The following is a 17,666-nucleotide window of genomic DNA, read 5'->3' on the forward strand; positions in this document are numbered from 1 at the left end:
AAGGGGAAAGGTTAAATGCAGACCAAAACTGCAGAGATTCAATAAAGGAATCAAACCAACCATAAAAACGTGCAGTCTGATATACATTATGGCATGCTTAAGATGAATGAAATATCTGTACTCATGCTCACAAATTAGCTTTGGGATATAGATGGTCAAATATATGAAACTAAATAATGCAAACCTCAAAAGAAATAGTTCAGAATATTTCAGAGAATGACATCAAGTTTTAAGAAGTGGTCTTTAGTTATTTCTATCTTCAATTTTAATTTTTCTGTGAATGGTCAGGTAAGTACACACACACACACACACACACACAGACACATACATTCACATACACACACAGACAGGGGGAGGGGCAAAATGGAGGGGGGAGGAAGAGAGAGAGAAGAGGGACAGAGGGAAGGAATGAGAGAGAAATTGCACAGGATGAGGTAATCGTGTAGTAGATGTTGCAAGATAGAGTTAAAAACTTCTAAGTGGTATAGTTTTCTATTTATAATATATATGTCTACTTAAGAAATACTGCCATAACTTACTTGATTATTATGTATAGATACTTTGTGGGTTTTTTGTATTTTTGGAGTAAATCACACCATGTTTTATGTCATACAACATAAAACAGTGCATCTCCCTCACTATTTGTGCAAACATGAAGGATCAATGGGAAAAAAAGATACTTTGCAAAGCTGCAGTATCTAATTAAGAACCTGTTTGTCCAATGCCAAGCAACCAGAGCTTCCAGGGACTAAGCCCCTACCCAAAGACTATACATGGACTGACCCTGGACTCTGACCTCATAGGTAGCAATGCATATCCTAGTAAGAGCACCAGTGGAAGGGGAAGCCCTGGGTCCTGCTAAGACTGAACCCCCAGTGAACTAGACTGGTGGGGGGAGGGCGGCAATGGGGGGAGGGTTGGGAGGGGAACACCCATAAGGAAGGGGAGGGGGGAGGGGGATGTTTGCCCGGATACGGGAAAGGGAATAACACTTGAAATGTATATAAGAAATACTCAAGTTAATAAAAAAATATATATAGAAATAAAAAAAAAGAACCTGTTTGTCCTTCTTAAAATACATCAGCCATAAGTGTACAGTTCTAGGGTGGTGCCCTTAATGAAAAGTGAGCCTGGGGATGTCTGATGTCATCATCAATATCAATATTTTGTCCTGGAAGATCTAAAGTGCTCTAGGAGTGAATATGGGTGTTCATGGCTTCTGAGAGATAGATGATAGATTTGCTACTGCTACTACTACTCTACTACTACTACTACTACTACTACTACTACTACTACTACTACACACACACACACACACACACACACACACACACACACACACACTAATGCAGCTAGAAAAATAGAAACTTTTAAGGATTTCCCAACAGTGTGAAATTTTTTCAAAAGAATCTCAAATTCCAGGTCACAGAGGGTCATGTCTAGAATTTTGATTTCACAAAAGAACTGAGATCTGGAAGAAAATGCAGCTGATCTATTTTCTGACCCCTGACTCAATAAGGCATAAAACAATCTAGGTTTCTTCAGGGTCCTTAAATAAATATTTCTTTGTGCTGCTCAAATAAAAAGAAATATCAGCTGGGTGGTTTAAAACAAACAGAGGTTTCTTTCTCACACCTGGGTCTGGAAAGTTCAAAATCAAGGTCCCAGGACATTCAGTGACTGCTGAGAACCTGCTGCCTCGTAGGTGACCACTATTTCTCTTCATTCTCTCCAAGCAGAAAGGATGATGGTTTTATGCTCTAGAACACCATCTCCATCCACCTGGGGCCTGATGAACTAAGGACCTCCAAAGAAACCTTCCTCCTAATACCTTCACATTTATACCCTTTAAGAATTCACGAGTTGGAGGAAGGGCTGAGGGAGCTGAAGGAGTTTGCAACCCCATAGGAAGAACAATATCAACAAACCAGACCCCACCCAGAGCTGCCAGGGACTAAAGCACTTAAGAGGAATACACATGGAGGGACGTATGTCTCCAGATGCATATGTAGCAGAAGATGGCCTTATCTGCCATTAAAGGGAGGGGAGTCCCTTAGTCCTGGGAAGGCTTGATGCCCCAGCATAGGGGAATGCTAGGGTAGTGGGGCAGGACTGGGCCGGTGGGTGGGTGGGAGAGCACCCTTGTGGAGACATGAGGTGGGTTGGGGGGGTTCCGAGAAGAAACAAGGACGTGAGAAACTGAAATGGAAGGTGAAAGACAGAAGCATTTTATTTGGGATAATATCCACACATAATCATATATTTATAGGCACAAATTCAAATATTCAATGTCTGATGATCATGAAGGCCAACAGTTGCAGGAGAGTTTAAATAATATAAAGAGTTCTTTAGTAAAGATTTTAAAGGCATAAATAATATAAAGAGTTCTTTAGTAAAGATTTTAAAGGTGTTTTTCTTCCTCTTCCCCTGTCCCATATTTCCCATGAACTGATGTTATCTGGTCTCAGTGTCTTTATTAGGATGACATGTAAACCGGAATGTGGCACCACAGTGTACATCCTGCTCTATTACTCATCTCCTTTATCTAAGAGCAACAATGTGAATTATCCCCTGGTCTTCTTGTAGAGCATTTAATGATTTCAAGCAACATACTTTGTGCAAATGACGTTTCTCCCATGCTTGCCACTCTGGATACAAGCTTTCATTTGCTCCACCTTCAAGTTTTTAAGTTACATTTCTAGCACGAGCTGTATAAACTCAATAGTTACTACTGTCTACCGTTTCTTGAATTCATAATGGCACGTTGATTTTGAAGTAAACCTCAGATAATACAATAAGCCCTTATCACAAAGACAAATGCATTGCTTCATAACTGCAAATGACTTTCAGAGGGATCTTACTATCTACGGGATGGGTGGCCGGAGTTTGCAGAGGAAAGTCATCTATTGAATTTGATTTCAGCCTATAGTAGTGATATTTGTTTTAAAAGATGCTGCAAAGTTGGATGGTGTGCATTTCTTTCTACGTGTGTTGGGATAGGAGAAGAACTGAAAGAGCTACCGAAGAGTCCAAAGAGCTACCAGATACACGGTGGGAAGTGTTAGTCTTTCTCTAGAGGTCACATATATATTAATGCCAAGCGGGGACTTTCATCTGAAAAGAACACCTTTTACAAAGAAAGGCTCTTTAGGAACACTAGAAGTTCTGTCCCAACCGTTGAAACCATTTCCTTCTCTTCTTTCTGTCAATTTATGATACTGCCCTCTAAATGTGAATAAATGAACACTAAGCTTCACTACCACAAAGCTTTCCTTAGTAACTTCCCAAATTGGTTGGCTTTAAACAGATCTTTAAAAATGTTCTTTATATTCCTCTTTAATATGTGAAATAAATGCCATTATTTTCTAGCTGACTTCAGCATAGTTAGTATTATGCTTGCAAGTAAAATAATACAGCCAGGATGAATAGTGTCCTGATTGGGTTTGGCTTTTGTTCTTTTCTTATCAACGTAACAGAAGCTAGAGTCTCTGGGAAGAGAAACCTCAGTTGAGAAGAAGCACTCCATCAGATTGCCTATAGTGATTGATTTAGAAGAGATAAGTTCATGGCAGATTGTGCTACCCATAAACATGTGGTCCAGGCTTGTATGAGAAAACAAATTGATCAGGCCAAGAGGACCAATCCAGTAAGCAGAATTTCTCCATGGCTACAGCATCAATTCCTGCCCTGATTTCCTTTACAATGGATCCTGATGTGGATGTATAATGATAAATTCTTTTGCCTCCAAGTTGCTTCTGGTCATGGTCTTAAACATAGAAATAGAAGGGCAACGAAGAGAAGAGTAGTAACAGTAGCCTTAGAATTGTATAGTACAGTATTCTTTACATTACAACTATGACAAAAATGGTTAGATTACTGTGGTTATATGGTTTTAACAATTCAAAGATTAAAACTATTCTGCATAGACAATCCAGACATTTATTTTTTTCACAGAAAGCTTACTGTCTGCAATGTGCAGCTCAGACTACATTATCACATTTTCTAAAAGAAGTAGAAGCATTCATAGTGTTAGTGGCACAATGTGCTGTTCCTCTAAGAAATGGCTGCTTTCATAGCTGCAAGTAGAAATATGATGGTTTTGCAGTTGCTAATGCAGGTCAAACTCACCAAGGATATACTGTTGTGGTCAGCAGTACCCCAGCAACAGGGACGAAGGTTTGGATCCTGGAGTATATTTAGTATGATGATTTGTAGGAAAAGTGAACCTCTTTCACCAATAGACAAAGCACCAAATGAAAATATGCATTAAGATCTCTGACTGGCCTTTTTTTCTTGAAGCCTGTTCATAACTGAGATTTGCATATCTTTTATTTAGTTTATGCACAGACAGAAGTTATGTAGTAATGTTGGATTATTATTTCTTGGGGATAACTATGATATTTTCCAAATAGAACATGTATTGAGTTAGGAGAGCAGCAACTACCAGTGGAAAGTAACTAGATTCACAACCATGAGACTTAAGTGGGTAAAACTTACTGGAGTAATAATTAAATCGGTTGAAATTGTAAAAAGAAAAAGACAGGAAGAAAGACAAAAAAGAAAAGAAAAAAGGTCTGAGAAGAGTCAATTATATTAACTTCTTCTTAGACAATTTGCAACATTTTTTACATATGAAACGCTTAAAGCCAATGTAACACAGAACTATGACAATTTAAAAAGTATTGAAAGACAGTTTATCCAATACCATGATGAAGAGGGGACCATTGTAAAAGCGAATATGACAAATGTTTGAGAAATAACAAGCTACTTCATTTGTCAACACTTTTCATATTTTTTTCATAACAGTTCTTCTGGCATAGTAGTTTATATTAGACATCCTGAATCACTTTAAAGCTTCAATTCTTTAAGTTTTGAAAGCCATGTTAACAATTTCATTAGTAATTGAAATCATTTATACCTTTCAGCAATTTGATTATGATAGAGTATAAACGTATTCATTTATCAGACTTTTGTAGGTTGATGTCATTATGCAGGTAAAGGCAGGTACAGGATAGAATGAGGTCTGTCATTGGATGAGAAGGAAGGATGGGTGGGAAAAAAGGTTTAGAGAGGCTGAAGAAGCTGGAGTGAGGAAAAGGGAGCTGAGAGAACATGGCTGTAGATGTTAAGATTCCTCTCTGCACATATTACAGTTGGTATGACTATTCTTAAGGGATGGATGGGTACAGGATTTTGTGTTATCTAAATGGGCAAATTATATTTTATCAATTGGATCAGAGGATATTGTATGATGTATTCTTTCATAGGGCGACTTAGTTGAGTTCAAGAGAGTGTATGGTGGCATGATGCACCGGGGTGCCAAGGAATTGGTATGTGTATGCCTGGTGTGATGGAAACCAGCCGAGAGAGCTTTGAGTGAGGGCAGGGCGGCCTGACAGAGTGCCGCTTTGGAATGGCTCACTGATAGCTGGTCAGAATGTAGATGGGGGCAGCATGGAGTAGCTGAGAAAAATTAGTGCTAGTTCTAACGGCCTGCAGGAGCCAGAACTAGTGAGAAAGCTTGACTAGTGAGAAGGGTGCTTGCAGAGAACCAGTTCTGCCGCAGTTTTAGTTTTACTGCAACACCTCGTTTAGACCGAGGCATAGAGTTATCATCATATCTGAAACACTGTTCTCTGATTCCTCCAAGGTACTTGTGCACGGGGCTTCCCTTTCTTTCCCTGTCTCCGCCCCTCCTGTGTCACGCTGCTTGTTCTTTCCTCACAAGTCAGGGATGATGCCGGTGCTCTCCATTTTGTTTTTCCTAGATTTTGTGTTTCTGTGTGTTTTAGTTGGACGGTATTTATCACAGAATATAAAATAGGGTCACGGTGACGTGGAGCACTCCAGTAATCCTGATGTGGTTTTGACATCATTCTTACAGTGAGTCTGTTCCCTAAACTATGCTGTATACAGTTCTGAAGTTGTGCTCAGTCCTTTCTGCTTGGTTCCTATAACAGAACAGAGGTTTAATGTTCGCCTCTTCATTCTGTGAGATTTTCTTTAAATGTTTGAAGACAATGAGGGTGGTGGGTGGGGTGGTGACGATGACAATGACGATGATGATGCAGATCAAGAGAGAGCTTCTTAAACACTAGCCAAGATGCTAGGTGCAAGCTGTTTCCCACTGCACCCTCAATCCCTCTTTACTGCCCTAAAGAGTCTTTATCCTTTTCTTACTCTTTTTGTCCTTCCTTCCTCTTCTTCATTCTCCCTCTCTATCCCTATCCCTCATCCACAAAGCCCACTCTGTCTAGCCCACAACTTTCCTGCATCTGCCTCCTGAATGGTGTCACATTTATGGACCCTTATGCATGGGCTTTATAGTGCTTTCACGCTAGAATCTTTTTTAAAATATTTATTTATTTTACATATGTGACTGCACTGTGGCTGTCATCAGACACACCAGAAGAGGGAATCTGATCCCATTACAGGTGGTTGTGAGCCACCATGTGGTTCCTGAGACATGAACTCAGGACCTCTAAGAGAGCAGTCAGTGCTCTTAACCGCTGATCCATCTCTCCAGCCCCTCTTAGAACTTTTAAAAACTAAGTTAAACAATTGATTTTCTTATATTCTAATCTCCTGTCCAATTTTAACCTCTAGGTGAAAATAGCTATATTTGCATATTTCTCTACATTATTTGTAAACATATCTTAATCTTCTTTTGGTAATATTTTAGATGCGTTTTATTTTGTGTGTCTGCATTTTATCAGTACATATGTCTGTGCCTCCGATTTATGCCTGGTGCTTGCTGAGGTCAGAAGAAGGCATCTAATCGCCTGAGACTACAGTTACAAGCAATTGTGAACCATGAGGTAAGAACTGCAAAACAGATTCCTGTCCTCTATAAAAGTAACTAGTGCTCTTAACTGCTGAACCATCTCCAGCTCTGGTTTTAACAATTTTTAATAAAATATTTATATTGCAAATTGAAACATATAATGTCAATAGTAGTAATAGGTTTTACTTTAAATCACTATTTGTATATTGGCTGAAAGGACACATTCACCATATTCATTAATACTAATTAATTAGTATAGTATTTACTTTTTTTTGTTGCTAGGATTGCTTTTACAACAGACCAAAATAAAATATTTTGAGGCTTTTCTGTCACTTTGGTTGAAGACCAAACTAGAATCACTTTTATTTTTTTGTTTGTTTGTTTGGTTTGTTTTGATTTTGGTTTTGGTTTTTATAAAAGAGTTCTCAGTCTGACAGAACAGAATCAGCGTGTTTTCAAGCATCATGAGACATGTACTGTCTGTTTAACTCACAGAAACATAGGGCTTATTTTCTTTGATAGTCATGCCTAACCAGCACAAGATGTCAACCTTTAAATATTCACCTTAGTTTCATGGGGAGGAGGAGTATCTTCAAGTGACTAGGATTGTCACTGCAGCTTTGTCCCTGCATAGACCCTTCAATAGACATCGCTTCTCTATTCCCCGTAGCACTGAGTTACAACCTTCATATCTTCAGCTCAGTGACAGGCCCATATCCTTTTTTATCTACTCCTTCTTGCTTTGATAAAAAAGTCAAGACATAATCATGGAATTTCCCTGTTGTGCTTTGCCCTGAAGTTATCTGTATTTTGATGCTAATTCCACTGCCCCAAGGATAGCTGCCTAGTCTCCTACTCAGAACTCAGGTGACTTCACCAGAAGCACCTCCCCATTGAATTTGTAAAGTACAGGTGAGGGGCTGGTACAGGATAGAAGGAGGCCTGTCATTGGAGGGGAAGGAAGGATGGGCAGGAGAGAAGTTTGAAGAAAGAGGAGGAGACTAGAATAGAAAGTAGGAGACAGGAGAGAGGAGAGGGAGAGAAGCCATGGCAGGTGATGTTAAGATTCTGCTCTGTGTATTTACAGGTTGTTATTAATGTTCCTAATGGATGGATGGTACCAGGCTTTGTATGTTTAAGTGGGCAATTATATCTTATCAATTGGATCTAAGATTATTGTGTTGTGTGATCTGTTATGTGACAGTTTGAGTGTAGGAAAGTGCGGCAGCAGGAGACACTGGGCCGCCACGGACTTGGGATGCGATTCCACCAAGATAGCTAGCAGATATTTTGGGGCACCGTGGTGCAGACCTAGCGAGGTAAAAGACAATACCTTTTTTATTTATATATTTTTACAACAATATTTCCCTGTCATTAGAACTGTCTCTCAGAAGTTACAGCCTTGGTGTCAAATATGTAAAAGTTTATCCTGAGCATTTTCGATTGTTTGTTTGTTTTCACAATTGCTTTTTGGAGACAGAGTTAACTAATTGCAGGTTCTTCCATCATCACTGAAGGTTAAAGCCTTAATTTCAATTTTTTGCTCTTGATAATGCTTGAAATATTTCATCACATTCCATTGTCTTCTACTCCAAGAATTATCAATTCTGCCACCAATCTCTTGAACTATAAGCCAAAATGCAGCTTATTATCTTCTTCATCCAATCCTCAATAATGAGAGTTGTATTTTCATTTCTTGACGGAAGTTTTTCCGTATTGATTTTTCTACAAGCATGTGCTATGTTTACTTTGTTCAGATACTGAACTTTTGATATTCATGTCTTACAGGTTTTATTGATACAAAAGACCCATTGGCATAGAAAGTGTACGTTTTGAAACTTCATCCAATGTACCTTTGTTTAAGGTATTATGAAAACTTCATAAAACTTTGTATTGAATTCTGTGTAGAGAAGAACCACTGAAGGAATGATAGGATTACACTTTCTTTTCTATTCAAACTAAGTGGCCTTATTTCTATTGGAATAACAGATTTTACCTAAAACTTGTAGAGATTAAGAGAATATGATATCTGTATAGGAACACATTGATAGAGTAGACACATTGAACTAGTAAGTGATAGTTTAAATAATCCTAAATTTTAAAACAGTTGCAGTCAGTACATTTTTAACTATGCCACCATCAAAATTTTCAATTCAGGAACAGAATTTACAGTATTCTTACATTTTAGAAAGACAAACATATTTGACAGATTAGCACACCTTATAAGGTCCTACCATGTTTTACAACAAAAACTGTCAAAGGCTAGGATTAAACATAGACTATTATGAACTCAAAGAAACACGATGTAATTATATTTCTCATCAACTGAACAGACAGAGAAACTGCTACAGTTCTATGACAAGGACAGTGCCCGAGGATCATTCCAGGGACAATGCAAATGCATTGAGTTTAGCGAAATATCAAGAAAGCAAGCTTAGTTTAGACAAGAACAAAGCACATACACAAAAAGTAGTCTGAGGCCTCACTACTGTTAAGCTGTAGGAAGTGGAAATCACCTCCCTTGAGATGTCTATAACTACTTTGTTACCTTGGGTACCTCATTTATAACAGGTTTATTTGCTGTGTTTTATTTATTGGAAGCCAAAGGATACCCAGCTATATTGTTAGTTGCCCATAGTATCAAGTCCTTCATGATGTAAACATCTAATTCTCTATAGATACATGGTTATAAAATTAAGATCAGAGCTCAAGATGTGGGAATCTATATTCCTTGAGGATGTTTCTATCACCCTACTGAACAGTTTGAATGAGAACTTTTAAAATCTGTCCAATATTTTGACTTACTTGGGAGTCTTCTTCCTGAAATAGAACAGTGTCTACTTGTTTCTTGAAAAATATGGCCATCACTGCCTCTGTCCCTCCTCTTCTGCTCATTCCTCCTCTTCCCCCTGTCCCTCTCCCTCTTACATTTCTTTTCTGTCAGGGTTCCCATTCCATTTGCAAAAATTGTAAGGAATCAGCCATGTCTGATTTTGAGCTATGAACTGTACCTCTGGATGAGAATACTTTGCAAATTCGTACAATGCTATAGCAGTTCAGTATGTACAATAAAAGTCAAAATGGAGAAGAAAAGTTAATTTCAACTTGACTCTAAAACTTTCATTAAATTTGGAACTTCGAAATAAAAGCATGAGGAGGATGTAGAGATGACTCAGTAGTTAAGAGCTCTTGTGGGGCAGAGACAAGTTTAGTGCCCAGTACCTACATGGCAGCTCATGACCATCTACAATTCCATTTCCAAAGAATCAGTTGTTCTTTTTTAACCTTTGGCAGAGGTCATGAACATAGTGCTTGTATAACAAGCAGGCAGAACAGTCACACAAGTAACATAAATCTAAGAAATTGTTTTAAAACCTTAAAAGAATAAAAATATAATGGTCATATTGATGTATGTATGCATAATATTTTTTCTCCTATAGGCATCTATGTATCTTATTTGAAGTCATTCATATTTTAAATACATTGTTTCCGAGTATTGACCATAAGCAAGTTGGTACTTATATAACCTCAATAGAAATGCAATAATGTGGTGAAAGGAAAAGTGGCAGAAATTTCAAAATTAAAAGAGAATGTAAAATGGCCGATTTCGGTAAATGGTAAAATGGCTGAGTGGATGCTTTTGCTTCCTTCTGTGGTGTTTGTTACCGGGTCCTAGTAGAAAAGGTAAAGCTTTGAAACAATTGCTTTATAAGATTTAAAAGTCTGCTTTTACTATTTTTTACAGTTAATTTCAAATAACAGAGAATATATTATTCCAGCTAATGATTAAATAAGGAGATATTAATGAGTGGGATCCTCTAATCGGAATTTATAAATGCTGTATAACATAATTCAACAGCAAAAGGAAACTATGGAAATATGGGGATAAAAGATTTTGAATGTAGATTACACTACATTTCTCATTATTTTTTAGCCTTATTTTTAGTTTGTTTAACAGAAACACAAGGAAGGACAGATAAGAAGAGAGCAAAGAATGTGTTTTAATAGAAATGTGGTTTTGCTAATTCACAAAATTTGAAAACCAAACAGGAGTAACTTACTCATTGTACTATGTAAATGAATTGTAGCCCAGAAGAATAAGACAGAATGTTTGAGGTTAACTGTTTTACAGTGATTATATATGAAATGTTACTTTCCGTCCAAAAGCATTACCAGTATTTAGTAAGATTTTTTTTAACACAGAAAACCTAACTTTCAGAGGGTGATAAAACAGACAATTCACAGTTCTAACACTTTAAAAACCAGACATTCCTAAAATTAGTTTATAACAATGTAAGTTTTACTTGCAATAAAATTGTATTAACTTGTAATATTTTTAAGAGCAGATACCATTGAAATTTGCATTTTATTATCAATTTTAATTTTAATATTTTTGCTATATTCTTGTCATTTCAAAGAAGAAAATATAACCAAAAAGACAAACAGCAAACTATATAACAAGCTATTTCCTGTTTCTCTAATAGCAAAATATATAATATTATACGAATGCCTTGCAATACATAGTTGTGTAGTCTGAGAGAATTGGATTGTACTTATCATTAACTCACCACAAACTGTCTTCACAAGATAGAATGTGTTTGCCAAGATGACTGATCCATCTCCCACAGAAGTGTTTTAAGGTTCTTAGAGGCTTTTCAAAGGAGTCTTTCTTTTCACAAGTTCAGAGTCCTTTATCGATATTACCTCATTAATCTTCACAGAATCCTTAGGAAGACAACAGGTATTATCACAGCTCGACACATGGTGCAACAAATAATAGAAAGGCCAACTGCTTTGTTTGGGCTCATGGTAAGAATAGTGAGGCTGAGCCCATGTAGAAGTGCAAAGAGAGGTGAGTATGTGCTCTGAGATCAGGCTCCCAGTTCGACCTCACTGATGTGGGAAAGGTCACCAGCTAGGTTATTAAGGTGCATACCCATCATTAACAAACACTTGCAAGAAAAAAAAAGATTAGTCAGACATAGAATGAGAAATTAAGAAGATATGAAAGTCATCGCTTTCCAATGTGATGCAAACCAGTGGCTGCCGCTTTCATGGAGCTAGAAAATTTGAGGGGTTCTAAACTCTCTGAGCTTGCAAAGTGGAGTCCCAGTAGTATAATGTCATCATGGTCCGAGTGGGCCCTGTGAAATAACCATGGTATCTACAATTGATCTATAAAGGTCTACAGTGGAAAGAAATCGTGTTAGTTCCAGGCTAGTGTGAATTGGAGATGTTTATAGGTGCGTGGCCAATGAAAGTTACCGTAGTATGTCAACATTTGCACTTTTTTTTTGTTTGCTTAAAATTTCTCATCTCAAGGCTTCCTACAAGAGGAAATTCATTCTTCCTGACCAGACTCTTGAGTAAATATGTTGGTGCATAAGGAATCTAAGTTCTGGACAATTCCATTTCTGGTACTCCTTTCTTGGATTATGGAAGGATTATCATATCAAGCCGAATGTGGGGGAAAGTGATAGCGCAAGGATTACAAGCACACGAACTTCTCGCAGTGCGGCCTAGCTCCTTTGCAGGTGCACAACCACTGTGGATCTACCTCCAGGGTAACGTCAGCCTGCAGCCTCCATGTACCAACACTCACATGTACTTACCATACCCACATACACACACATAACCAAAAATAATAAAATAAGTATTTATTTTAAAGATGAAAGTGGAACATCTTTAATTTATTTATTTCCATGTCATTTTTCGCAGTGGAATTTTGGATAATGGCAGCTAATGAAACCAAAATAACTTTCAGTTCTTTCCTCAGGCAGAGGATAAAATCGCTGCTTTAAAAACAATGTTACCTTTAGAAATACTTTTCGTAAGTGGGATATGGGCATCTAGAAGTAGATTTTCTGAAAATGTGATAGAAAAGTATAATTTTCATTAATTTTCATTAAGATATTTCTACATCAAAGCAAGGTGCTTGTGCTCTGATGCCAAATCATATAAAATTGATCCTTTTAGAGTATAATTTTGATGTCACTGGGGCCTGAGTAAAAGATAGCAATTAATAAAGGAGAAAAAATGATATAAGGACAAAAGTCTGCGCCTTTTCAAGGACTCATGAAGACTTAGGCAACTGTGACACCAGCAGTGAGATATTCTATGTGTCCTGCTGAAGAAGGGACCGTCATAAACAGCCCTGCTCTCCCACTGCTAACTGACAGCAACTCGACTCGTGCCTAGGAAGTCTTACCAGTAAACCGACGTCAGCAGACTCAACTGTCACTCACCACTTCATCATTTGCTGAAGAGACGCTCCTCTAATGACACCGCAGATGCTCTTCACAGATCTTACATTACTGAAGAAGTCACTCAAAGGAGTTTGACTATCAGCAAATTTCCTCTCAAATTTTATCACCATAGCTTTTTTTTCTCTAATTTTGCAGTGTTTCCTAATAAGGATATAACTTCAAGTGATATACTATGCTTAAAATTAGTTATTAAATTTTATTTAAATTGCTTCATTACTAAAAAAGATCTACTATACATCATTAGGTAGAATCTTCTAGTTAGTTCACTTTAACTAGAAACATTATAAATTATGCTTATAAAAGGATGTATTTGCAAAAATATTATAATGGAAAAAGTTTCCATTTTCCTGCTTCAACATGAATTGGTAATTTTTGTTACTGAGTGGCTAATAAAAAGGACTTTCTGGAAACTTGTTAATTTTAATGACATTATCTGTGCTTTTGCGTCATCTTACTGTCTGCTGTTAGTACAGACAAAAAGCCTCATACTCCCATACTAAAATGACTTTCTCCATGCTAATTGCACATGGTGTCCTACCCTTAGTCCCACTCTTCATCGTGCTCCATAGTTTTGAACCAGGAGAGGTCTGCAGAGTGGCTCAAGTCTGCATAAATGGGAGAGATGCCAAATGCCCATCTCTTTCTCTAGCCATGGTTTGGAGTTTCTACTGTAAATTTGCCCATTAATTAGCTCTATATAATGTGTTTTTAAATAGCTGTTGAAGTTTCACATGTCTATATCTGTGTTTATATCCTTCCATAAGCCTATACCCACATATTTATACCCTTCCACATGTCTATAGTACATGCTTATATCCTAGAGCAACAAACATTTTCTAAGGCTGAATGTCTTGTCAGCCTTGTGTTTGCCAAACTATTTTTCTCATAAGTTGTATAAGATGATTCAGTAGTGATCAGGTAGAAGGGAGTTGACAGTGCTTGATGATTCCTAAAACTGGTATAAAAACAATATCCTCTAGAAAATTTTATCTGGTTTAATGACTTTACTCATGCTCATCTCCTTTTTCTGTAGAGAGGAAGTATACAATGCAACATTTCATTTTCTCTTAGCCTTCTTACATTACAATAACAAAATACTAAAGACTGAAGGAATTAAAACTAACTAGAACTTCTTCCTCATAGTTCCAGTGCATTGTTGTGAATAAAAATTGTCCCCATAGACTCACACAGAGTGGCAGTCTTAGAAGGTGTGGCCTTGTTGCCCTAGATGTGGCTTTGTTGAAGGAAGTGCATCCCCAGCCAGGCAGGCTTTGAGGTCTTACACGCTCACCCTCTCTTCCCACTTTCAATTGCACCTTACCAGTTGTGATGTAGTCCTCTCTGCTCCTTCTCCAGTACCATGTCTACTTGTGTGTCACCCGCCATCATGACAATGGACCAAACCTTTGAACTGTAAGTCTGCCCCAATTAAATGTTTCCCTACAGTTGTGTTCTCTTTACGTTAATAAAAACACTAAGATATCTAGATTCTATAACTCTGAGGTGGGGAGCCAACATAATCAGTGTATTTTGTTTTTTGGTTTTTTTTTTCTCATATGTATCTCCTACAACCTAGCTGTATTATAAAATTATAGGGAGTTTAGGGTCATAATATTCAAATGTCTGGAGGACACAATTAATTCTGTGGTGGTTTTACTTCTTATGTTAGCATTAATATTATAATAATTCTACAAAGTAAGATATAAAATAAACATTTGTTATGCACATGAAAGAATACCCTTGACAGGGAATAGGGAGGCAAAGTTTAGAAGAGGCAGAAGGAACACCCATTCAGAGCCTGCCCCACATGTGACTGATACATATACAGCCACCAAACTAGATAAGATGGATGAAGCAAAGAAGTGCGGGTTGACAGGAACCAGATATAGATCTCTCCTGAGAGACACAGCCAGAATACAGCAAATACATAGGCGAATGCCAGCAGCAAACCACTGAACTGAGAATGGGACCCCCGTTGAAGGAATCAGAGAAAGGACTCAAAGAGCTTGTAGGGGCTCGAGACCCCATATGAACAACAAGGCCAAGCAACCAGAGCTTCCAGGGACTAAGCCACTACCTAAAGACTATACATGGACTGACCCTGGACTCTGACCTCATAGGTAGCAATGAATATCCTAGTAAGAGCACCAGTGGAAGGGGGAGCCCTTGGTCCTGCTAAGACTGAACCCCTAGTAAACGTGATTGTTGGGGGAGAGTAGTAATGGGGAGAGGATGGGGAGGGGAACACCCATATAGAAGGGGAGGAGGAGGGGTTAGGAGGTTGTTGGCCCGGAGACCAGGAAGGGGAATAACAATCGAAATGTAAAGAAGAAATACTCAAGTTAATAAAGATAAAAAAGGATCACTCCTCCTTAAACCTTTCCTGCTTTCTCCTTCTTCCATATTTCCCTCTTCCATAGTTTTTCTTTATGTTTATGCTCTTTGTTTCTTTCTCTTTCTTCCACGTTTGAGCGTATACTAGAAGCACCTTCTTTTCTGGGTCTTGATTATTTCACTTGACATAATTATCCATGTTCCATCAATGTTTTTATATGTGCTCTACACCCATTGCTGGATGAACTTTCTCTTGCAATGGTGTGAGATAAACATGTCTAAGTGTGAAATCCAAAAGATTCTTGGGGTACACATCCCAGCTCCATCATCATACCAACCTGTACTAATTTAAGGCAGATAAATATTCTAAGATAGATCTCAGATCCATAGTTTGGAACTGAGAAGACATTTATTTAGAAATATATATATATATATACATATATATATATATATATATATATATATATATATATATAGAGAGAGAGAGAGAGAGAGAGAATTAATAAAGCATCCTCCGGTGCTTTTATTAATTTACTATAAAGTCCCATTCCCTTTTTTTGTAGAAATGTTTATAGAAGTATTGTTCATAATAATTGAAAATGGAAATAGCCAAAATGTCCTTGAAATATATAAGAAAAGCACATAGGACATGTTATAATAAAAGTACTATTCATACATGATAATGAATGGAAGTATTGTCACACATTTCAGTATGAATGAACAGTGAAAACATCATACCAGTGCAAAAAATCTAAAGATAGAAAAGATCTTCTATTGTTTAACTCTACTGTATGAAGTGCTCAGAACAGGCAAGTTTGTACAGGAAGTAGGCTAGTGGCTTTCAGGGATCAGGGAGGAGGAGAAACAGGAGTAATTGCTACTAAGCATGATGTTTCTTTATGAAATGAAGAAAATGTTCTATAATTAGATACTCATGTAGCTGCACATCTTGAAACTGAACATTATTCAAAGAAAACTCTTGTGTTCTGTTTAAATTACATTGCAACAAGGCTATTACTTCCTAAAAGAGAACAGAGAGCTAAGAATTGATAAACTGAATCCTTTGCCATTGACAATGGCTTCTTTTGTTTTGTTTTTCTTATTATGAAGTTTCATTGATAGTTCAAACTAACTTCCTACGGGAATTAGCTTGAACTGGTCATATATAATGTACATTGAGCATGCTGAGATCACAGGGCCCTAACAGAAAGCATAAACATCCTACAGGTAGCTTTCAATATCAATTCGTATGATTATTAAGTTTTAAACAAAGTAAAGATTTTTTTCAACCTCAGATGATAGAAACATATGACCCATTCTACAATTTGACACAAGGAAGTCGTATCTATTAGGCCATTCTCCTGATTATGCATGGCATTTACACAAAAAATGTTAACACACACAAAATAAATGTAAATGCATATATATCAAAGTCTTGCATCAAATTTATCAAATCCTTTGACTACTACAGAAGCTTCTAAGTCTCCTACATGACAATTACCAATAAGCCCATTCAGAATCTCTGAATACTACAAAGAATGGAGGAAATATGTAGCTAGCTGACACTATGATTCTCACCAAGAACCCAGAACTCACTCTATTTTGGACTCATTATACCCTAAAGTGTTAACCCATTCCAATGTCCACACTAAAGGGGATAACATTAGTAATGTAAATACATAAAATATCCAAGAAAATTAAAATTAAAAAAAAGTCCAGTCTTATCTGGCCATCTAATCCTCCATAACCCTTCATAGTTTCAAAGTACATTATTAGGTTCCAGACATAGAATAGATATCACTTATCACAAACAAAAAAAGTATAAAGGAGGAAAGAGTGAAGATAGGACCTACATTAATCCAAAACAGAAAAGCAATCCCTTCAATTTTGATCTCAAAGGAAATCTGTTTGTTTTGCTTTTCTGCCCCTCCGATCCCCTAAGTTCCTACCATTACTCCACCACCTTTAAAATTCTATGCCACTGTTCTCCATGAGGATATTGCTTTTGATACTGTGGATGGAAGTGCCTTGTCCCCTGGGTGGGTGGCAAGCTTGCTCTGTGACCATGTGTCAGCGCTGGTGTCTTTCTTTAACTTTTCTTGAAGGTTAAAGCATGCTTCTGATATTTGCAGCTCCCTTTCTCTTTTCCCTTCTCACGGTCTCTGATGTCTAATAGCATTCTTTCATTCATTCCCCTCTTTACTCCTGTCTATTTTACACCAAATTGGCAGTGTTCCTGTTCATGTAATGGTTTCTTTGCTCCTTGCTGGTGGTGTGCTCAG

The sequence above is a fragment of the Rattus norvegicus genome, chromosome 11 (genome assembly GCF_021556685.1).
Source record: "Rattus norvegicus strain SHRSP/BbbUtx chromosome 11, alternate assembly SHRSP_T2T, whole genome shotgun sequence".
NCBI lineage: Eukaryota > Metazoa > Chordata > Mammalia > Rodentia > Muridae > Rattus > Rattus norvegicus.